This window comes from Strix uralensis, chromosome 7 (assembly GCF_047716275.1).
Source record: "Strix uralensis isolate ZFMK-TIS-50842 chromosome 7, bStrUra1, whole genome shotgun sequence".
NCBI classification, from domain to species: Eukaryota; Metazoa; Chordata; class Aves; order Strigiformes; family Strigidae; genus Strix; species Strix uralensis.
The window spans coordinates 40,384,269-40,392,178 of NC_133978.1; positions in this window are offsets into that span (position 1 = coordinate 40,384,269).

A 7,910-nucleotide genomic window follows, 5' to 3' on the forward strand; every position below is an offset into this window, starting at 1 on the left:
TGAGTCGGCTTCTTGGCTGGTGGCTTCCTCTTACTGTATTCAGGGCAGAAAGGGAGACATTTCACCTCGGGCATCTTAACTTTTGGGCAGTTTTAAGACCAGAGTTAACAGATTATGTTTTTATTGAGTCCATGAGGAGTTATAAATGTTTCTACAGCTGGATGCTATGTTTGGATGTTGTTCTTAGCTCTTCTTTTTGGGAATGATAATGGTCCTTTAGGTGAGTTCTTTGTGAAGTCTGTTCTTCATCAAACTCCAGAAATAAATAATAAATGCATTGGATGCTGTCTGGACATTCAGAGCTCAGTTGTGACACAAGGTTAAGATTTTTTTTTTTTATTTTAAGTGGGTTTTTTAAATATGTGGAATGCGCGGTGTCCACATCCCTAGATTTTTAAATGCTTTGGGCGTTTTATCCTGTTACAATGTGCTTATGTTTCTTATTTTTTTCAATTCTCGTGTGTAAATTTGAAGTGTAACATGCTGTAGATCTAGATATATTTTCCAATTAGCTCTGTTGCTTCCTGCATGTGTTCGCTCTGCTTTCCACTGACCAGGACCAGTAGATGGTCTGTTCCTCTTGAAATAGTAGCCACCCCCCAACGCTTTTTTGTGATTAGAGTCAGCACTTGGTGATGGCTATTGCTTTGGGATTGAGGGGTCTTTTCTCCAGCTTTGATTTCAGCCTTCCAGATGTGAGGAACATCTGGACCCAAACTGTTTCACTGGGCCTATGGCGCAGGATTTGTGATCTCCCTAACGCAGGTCGTGTAGCTTCATGCATCTTGTCACAGCAGCCACTGAAGCAGAGTAGGTCTGGACTGTTACTCAAGAGTTACTCAGAATTGTACCTGTGTTATTGATATAAATATAGATCCAATAAAACAGGTACAATTCTGAATCACTCTTAAGTCCCAGCAGGCTGAGCAGCTTCTCCAGTGTCCTTTCACCCTACAAATGGTTGGGTTTTTTTCTCCCCACGCTTGGTTCATGGCTCTAGGTCTATCTAACTGCAAAACAGACTCCAAACCTCCCCCCTTCTATTTATTTATAAAACCTATTTATCAGCCCCTTTTGGCTGCTTCCTAGAAGCATCTCCCGTTGTTTTCAGAGAAGCCCAGAGACTGTAACCGTCGACTGATTCACAGAAGGGGAACGGGGCAAAGTGACTCGGCACTGTAGCCCCTTGAAGTTAATGTATAGGGGATCACTGTCAGAACCCCATTATTGCTGTGCTCCACATTAGGAGGGTAAAAAACCTGCAACACCAAAACGTTGCAGACACTACTGTAGGTTTAAATCCTTAAGCTACGCTATTATTTGAAAGTTTTGCTAAAAGGCAGATTTTTTTTTTTTTTATTATTAGTGTTGATGTTTCATTTCCTACCCTGTTTTTCCGAACATCTGATGCTCTAATGGAGAAGAGAGTCAAGAGCTGTCTAGTAGCCGAATTTTTGCAGGAGATGTCTAGACCTCAGCAGAGAACAGAGGGAAGAATTAGCGATGCACGGTAATAAATGACAACGTGCAGAGAAAATGAAATGCTGAACGTGATATTAAGGTAAATGGGTTGGAGAGCACTGCTGTGCTATGCTTTTGTCTGTGCCAGTGTATTAATCTATGTATCTTACGTTGCAGAGGACATTTCTCTTTGGAGTACTTGCATTTGCCTTGGCATTCAACTCCTCAAGAAATCATTGATGTGTTTGTGGTATCCTGTTCACGATTTGATCCATCTGAATGGAGGTTTCTGCTCAGAACTTGGCGTTTCTGCTCAACTGCTGCTCAGCTTTCGCGTTTACATTTCGGAGCTGTAAGGAGCTTTCCCTACTGCGTGTCCTGATGGCATGAATCCAGCAAGCTCTCCTTATTTTGGCTCAGCCTTCACTATGAAATGTGGATATAAAGAGGAAACAGAGTAATCCTTTAACCTCTGAGGCTTCTGGTGTAAGTACCGTTCTCCCAGGTGAGCCCCACAGGCTTGCTGGTTTTTGAGCTCACAACTGTAAATTTTCTCCTTTGTTCCCAGTAATATAAGAGAAGCAAGTGCCTATAAGTGGGGGTATTGTAATGGGAAAAAATGAAGTAACTTGGGCATTGGAGCCAGCTGGCTCTTGCAGATGCGTTCAGAGGACTGTATCTCCTTGTGCTTTTTTAGGTGGTGCTCGGACCTGAGCTGGCTCTCGGCGCTCATTCCCCAACCTGCAGACTTAGAGTCGCAAGTTTTAAGTGCTGTGACGATGCATTTCTGATCAGTTCAGCTGCTGATGAGTTTAGAGCTAACAAACCATGCTGGAATCCAGACTGTCACTGTGCCTGTGCTTAACAGCACAGCGATGTGGCGTCTGAGCGTGCTCTGCACGTGGCTAATCGGGCTTTTGTTTGGTTGAGCTACAGTCCACAAGAAAGTAACTGCTCTGTGTTTATTTTCTGTTGAGCAGCAATGCCCACTCTAACTAAATGGACTTTAAAAAACCTAAGTAATAACTAAAAAATAGTCCATAAATAACAGCTGGCTGTGTCTGCTGAGAAACCAGAGAAGACAATGTCTCTCTTAACAAAATAACGGCCTGTTTAGGCAGTCCAGGAAATTCCTTCCAAAAGATAATTATTGGTTTTGACCTTGCTCTTCCTATGAAAAGCAGACTAGTCCTAACTGACACTAAAAGGAAGAGTGCCACACTCTTTTGAGGCATATATGCTTCAGAACAGATTTAAGACAATCTGTGATTGTCTCATGTCACGGAACCAGTGATTCTATGTGTCACAGTAGAGGCTCTAAAGAGGGTTTTAAACTGGAAGTGTTTTGTCTTGAAGTTGTTTTCTTCAAAGCTAGTAAACTGAGAAATATTTTGGGTTTGGAGCAGGATTTGAAGATCAGCAGCCTCTGCATTTCATTCTCATAAGGAACAGAAACAGTGGTTTGGGTCATAGTAAACACAGAGGGGGGGAAAAAGAAGGTAAAAAAAAAAAAAAAAAAAAAAAGGTGACCCAACTTTATAAATGACATGAGAAGTGGAATATGGGTTTTGGTGGGGTTTTTTAACTCTGTTTCCTAAATACACATCCATAAAACTTTAGGCCTAGAATCTCAGAGGAAATCACAGTCCTACCGTCATGCCTAAAATGAAAATGGTCCCCTCTGCATAAGCACGTTTGCAAACTATATGGCACGGTTGAGAAATACAGGTAAGCACTGAGGAATATTTTTCTGATACTAATGAGTCTTCTTTTTTTTTCTCCAGTGACTGTTCAATGTCATTTTTTGTGTCTGGTTCAAGCCTGAAATCTAACAGGGGGCTGGATCAGATGAAATGACTGAGAATCCTCCTCCATGGCTGATGTTTCTATCCTTCCAGCCAAAATTGTCTTTCAGGAATTGTCTACTATTCTCGTTCCTCCTTTCCCAGGCTACCTCGCTGTTATGCAGATTTGGTCTAAACACTAACAAGGAACACTAGTCGCAATCTTCTCTAAGGTAGGCCGTAGAGTCTCTCCTGAAGGAGTGTACCCCCAGAGTTTCTAGAAAGAGGAGAGATCTCTCAAGTTAGATCCTGGTGTAAGACTAACTTCTCGTTTGTTTGTAATGCTAGGAACAAGCCTATCCTACGAAGATCTGTGGAAGTCCAGATCTGTTTTGTGAAGAGATGGACAAGATAGGATGGGAAGTCCCTAATGTCAAAAATGTTAGTCTGCAGGAGTCTTTTAGTAAGTGATGTTGTCATATCTGTTGTAGAAATGTTCTTGGCAAAACAGGTGAAATAGCGGGAGAATAAGAAAACTGGCTGACACATTTTACTGTATAAATATGCTTTTAACTGTGAAAGTACTATACACACGCAAACTAGTGCTTTGCTCTCTGTTCAGAACATTTCCAAAGTAGATTTCCTTAGTGCTTTTTTGTAAAACTCGTATTTTACTTGAATTCGCATTGACTTAAATTCTATAAAGATATATTGTGCTGGTAACTACATTTCCCCGTGAAAAATTTGAAATTGCAAGTCTGCCTCAAATGCACTTCCAAAGCTCTGTTAATGAGTTTCCCAGGAAGAATTGAGACAAAGCTTTTAACTGAGGGGTTGACAAGTCTTCTCCTTCCTCTAGAAAATTTCTTCCCTGGAAAATTTTCAAATTACCTTATCTCTCTGTGTTCTATAATGACACTTTGTCCTTGTTGGTAGTGTGCCAACACAAATTTAAAAAAAGGAAACGTAGTAGAAAAAGCTCATTGCTAACTTTTCTGTATCATCAAAGGCCAGTAATATATATTCTTCAGAAACCGAGCCACTCTAAAAATTACTCTTTCCTTTTCATTTTTAATTTGGGCAGGTTACGTTCTTATAATGACACAAAGAAAAAAATGGAACATAAAGTCAGGAAGCAGATGTTGTTGCGCTCTTATTGAAGGACTCCGAGGCAGTTGCTTTTCTCGCCATTTCCGGGCATTTCTGTTGTGTCTCTGAAGGATGCTGGCAGGGTAAGTTAAAGCTGCTTCGCTGCTGTACGGTGTATTCTGAAGTTGGGTGACGAAGAAAACGGGAGATTAAGAGTGGTGATTACCTGTCATTCTCCAGCTTCCATTGCCAGAATTTTGAATGATCATAGCAACCATCTGCACCTTCCTAAATTCTCAGTATCCATCTAATTCATGTTCTTTTTAATGGAAATGGCGTGATTGGTATTTAAATATGTTTGATTTCATCATTAGATGCTGTGCACTTTGCTGGTGCTACAGATCATTAGAATGGTCTTTCTGAATGAAGGATGTGTGACTTCTGCAGTAGAATTCATTCCTCCATCCCAAACCCACCGTCAGCCTCGAATCCCTTAAATCCTATTTCCTACGCGTACGTAAAGTGTGATTATCAACGTTACAGGTTTACTATAAATACTTTTTCCAGTGTAGAAAGAAGTTCAGATTCTGCCTTGCTGATATATAAATACAGAACACTTCATTCATAGTAGGTTACTCATTTATTTATAGCTAGTTAAATAACAGTTCTCAGAGGGAGGAAAGGTTGATTCCTGCCCAAATTCCGCCTGGAAGTGTCCACGACCAGCAGCTTTTCTCAAGTCAGATAGGAGCACTCTGCAACCCTAGGGGTAAGCGTTCGAACCTGCTATCTAGGTTAAGTGTTGAGTTGATGAATTTTAAGAAGTCCTTGGAGAATTGCTTTGAGTTGATGTGTATGTGACCTTAGGGAGAAAATAGTTAAATAAGGATTTACGCTCCCATGTCAAGATCTCCTTCAATGAAAGCAATATTCAGCATTAAATACAAATTTAGATAGATTTTATCTGTGGATTAGATTCTAAGGTATGAGCTGTTTAAATGTTTTAGCTGGTTTTTAGCTGGATGAAGTGCAGCTGAGTGAAATTCACTTTTAAAGCTCAGTTTACAGTCCCAGTAATAGCAATTATTGTTTTCTGTTACTTCAGTTTACCTGTTTGTAAACACACTAACTGTGTGGTTAATACTTGATATACATTTAATATCTGTGTGGCAGTGAAATCTTTTACTACTTTTACCATAATGTTTACTGGGGGGTCGAGTACCAGTAAAGAAGAACTGATATTCCATTCCTAACTGAACAGTGATCCACAAACCAAGATGACTATACTTTTCTCCCAGCTGCTGGCACTCCAGTACCATGCTCGAGGATACTGAGAGGTATCCCAGCATTGCTTCACGAATTTGTGTGGGACAGTTTGGGAGGTGGTGGTAGAAAAATGTCAGTTTTGGAGATCCATCTTGCAATGACAAATATTAGCTGTAGCATCGTAGTAGTTGAGGTGGACAGAGAGGAGATGCCTTCATCTCATGAGCCTCACAGTTTGTAACAAGGGAAAATACAAAATCTAGAATTGTTTTCTGTAAGAAAGCACACAAAAATTGTCTTGCAATTTGTTCTCAAGTATAGGTGTGTGTCTCAGATTAAGTTAATCTTTCCTCAAACACTTTATTGGCAAATAGAACTGGGTGGTTGTCATCCCATGCCAAGGGCCATTGGTTGTCTCTGGAATTTACACCTGTACTCAGTCCCTTTCAGGAAACTTTTGGTATTTCCAAAATACGTACCCTCTGCATGTTATAAGTGCTACTAATGGCCAGATATTTTTACTTACTCAGGAAACTGAATGGCTTGTTTAAAAACACCTTGCAGAGCTGCAAAACAGCTGACAAAATAATTCCCAAGCTGCCGTACTTCTATTTCACTCTTTTCTCTTTTATATTTGCTTCTGGTAGGGTTTTTGCTGCTTTCTGAAAGACCTGCTTTTGATCATTCTGACAGAAGATGAATCTGGGCAGATACAGAAATCAGGTAAAGCACTTGCGACTTTTTCTTTTCTATGAAACTCCTTGGGAATCAGAAAATGAACCCCAGATAGGTGGTAGAGTCCTTAAAGCAAACTGCAGTTGTTTTACTATGCCAAGATGTCTTCTAAAAAATGGGCTGTTATTCTAAGTGCTGTGATATGTAAATATTCCAGGGACAAACAAGGGTGTAAAACTTCTGGACACAAAATTAAAATAGAGTAAATGTTAAAGTATAAACTACGTTAAAAGAGTTCAAAGATGGTATAATGCCAATATTGTATATAAATTATAAAATATTCTGTGAGGAGATATTTATAACTCTGTCACCTACCTCAATTTATTTACCTTTGGGATGTGAGGTTCAGTGTCATTTTCTATCCCAAAGTTTGAGCTACAAGTGATTGCAGCAAAGATGCAACTAATTTTTAGTGTACTGCTGGCAGTATACAGTTTGTATTTCATTTAAAAAAAACATTTGTATAACTTTTACGGGGCATAATGTGGAAATTAAAGACGGGTGAACAGCTGACCTCTAGTGTCGGAAGAGGTTTTGCAACTCTTAAGATCAGGAGGGATCAAAGTGTCAGACAGATGTTGCCATAATGTGTTTGTCTGCTATAAAGCGTTGCTATCCTAGATAGTGTGTGGTTTATCCACCAGACTAGGATGATTTGATTGAAAATTTTGGAAGAATTTCACTAACTTTCTATATATGCCTCACTGCTTTTAATGCCTTGGTCCTAGATGGGAAAAAACTTGAGTGTTCATATTTTTCATAGTGACTTTGGATTTCAGGGATGCATAAAAATGTGCTTAGAGTGGCCATGTTTGCATTTGCATGTTACTGTGTAGACATATCTATATTGTTTTATCTACAAATCTATTTTAGAAATGATTATATGTGGAAAAAGACAATGGAGAATAAATAGTAAGTAATGGTGGTGAACATCCATGGTCAGGTAACATAAAAAGCCCCCAAAGCGTAACTGCCAGCCTTTTCAGCAGCAGCATGTTTGCTTTAGACCAAAGAGGGGGGGGAAAGAACAGCGTAAGAAACTACGTGGCACCAAATAGTGCACAGGACTTGTTTTTTTAGTTTGATATATTTTACTATTACATTATGAAAGACTAAACCAAATGCATTTTTTCTGTGCAAAAGAAGCAATAATATTCCAGAAATACCAGAAGTCTGTTAATATAAGATCAACAAAGTTGTCAGGAATGGTATAATATATACCCTTTAAAAGGCTGTTACTTTGTATTACTTTTAAGTAAAAGGTTACATGGTTATAGTATGATAGTGAATATACAGACAAAAGATTTCTTGTTTGTTTTTGTGTTTAAGAACATGGTCACACCTTATGAAATGTGGTCACAAAACTATTACCTTCTAAGGCTGGACTTTTAGTAACTCAGTATTCAGATTTGTTAAGTGATCTTGAACCAGTAGTAAAGAAGAAATCAATATTTTAAACTTTTTTTTAATAGGGAGAGCTGACTGGTGATGATATTTAGAAACACAGAATCGTAGAATCATTTAGGTTGGAAAAGACCTTTAAGAACATCAAGTCCAACTATAAACCTAACACTG